This window comes from Metopolophium dirhodum, chromosome 1, assembly GCF_019925205.1.
Source record: "Metopolophium dirhodum isolate CAU chromosome 1, ASM1992520v1, whole genome shotgun sequence".
NCBI lineage: Eukaryota > Metazoa > Arthropoda > Insecta > Hemiptera > Aphididae > Metopolophium > Metopolophium dirhodum.
In genome coordinates, this window is record NC_083560.1 from 156,624,729 (window position 1) to 156,626,217 (window position 1,489).

Consider the following 1,489-nt stretch of genomic DNA (forward strand, 5'->3'; position numbering starts at 1 on the left):
TATTCGGCCCCCCTCGGGGGCTGGGTCGTCGCGCGATCGCGAAGATGACCGAAATCGGCCGTTTAGAGGAAGTAAAAGTCGTAACAAGGTTTCCGTAGGTGAACCTGCGGAAGGATCATTAGAGACGGGCCCGCGGTACCGGCAGCACTTGCCGGTCTCGCGCGCGCCTAATCCGACCCCGTGGCCGCGTGCGCTCGCGACTAGCTCGCCGACCGCCCGCGCGCCGCGACCCCCCGACCGAGCGTCGACCGAAAGATGGTTAACGTCGAAAGACCATACGGGCCCCGCCGTGCGTCCGCGCACGGCGCGTGGCCGGTAGAAGTTTCGTCGACAAAAAAAAACACCCGACCCCCGAACAGCGGATCACTTGGCTCGTGGATCGATGAAGACCGCAGCTATCTGCGCGTCGTCGTGTAATCCGCAGGTTATACGAACATCGACCAGTCGAACGCACATTGCGGCCTCGGTGACCCGCGGGTCCCGGGCCACGCCTGTCTGAGGGTCGTATACCGGATACTCGGCCAGACCGATGCGCCGCCGGCAGGCGTCCGACGGCGGCGGCAGTCCTCCCGGGGACTGTCCGCCCGCCCGTCGGCCGCTCCGGTGGTGCGAGATTGGCGGTTCGACCGTGGAAAACCGCGCTCGCGCGGCCGCCTCCGGTCGTCCGCCCAAGTTGTGACGGCAAACAGTCACGGGTTCTCGCGTCGTCAAACGGCACGTCCCCGTCCGCCCGCCGCGCGAGAGCGCGGCCGGGTCGGCTGAGAGTCCACGGACCTCTCCGGCTTCCGAGACGCGGACGCGGACGGTCACCGTACGGGCGGAGCGCGGACCGCAGGCTGCCGTGTAATTTAAAAAAAAAAAAACCGATACGTTCCGACCTCAGATCAGGCGGGACTACCCGCCGGATTTAAGCATATTAATAAGCGGAGGAAAAGAAAACAACCGTGATTCCCTTAGTAGCGGCGAGCGAACAGGGAAAAGCCCATCGCCGAATCCCGCCGCGCACTTTTGTGTCGCGGCACCTATGGGAGTTGTGGCGTACGGGCCGGCCTCGTTGCCGGGGCGCACGTGACGGTCCAAGTCTCCCTTGAACGGGGCCATGGCCCGCAGATGGTGCCAGGCCAGTAGAGGCCGTCACAGCGTTCCGGGATCGGACCGCGCCTTCGAGTCGGGTTGCTTGAGAGTGCAGCCCGAAGTTGGTGGTAAACTCCATCTAAGGCTAAATACGGCCACGAGACCGATAGTTTACAAGTACCGTGAGGGAAAGTTGAAAAGAACTTTGAAGAGAGAGTTCATAAGAACGTGAAACTGTTCGGGTGTAAACGGACAGAGCCCGCGAGTCCCCGCCGGGCGAATTCACGGTCGGTCTAACCGCCGGCCGGATCTTTCGCTCGGTTAGCGGACGTCGCGACCCGTTGGGCGCCGGCCGAAGGGCTTGGGTGGCGTTCGTCGCGGCGGTTGCGTTTCGGCGTGACCGTTCGCGCCGAAC

General features: G+C 63.7%; 1 pseudogene; it reads left to right on the plus strand.

Moving 5' to 3' along the window:
• Nucleotides 1-347: 347 nt before the first annotated feature.
• LOC132937625 (5.8S ribosomal RNA) lies at nucleotides 348-505 on the plus strand (annotated as a pseudogene).
• Nucleotides 506-1,489: the final 984 nt, after the last annotated feature.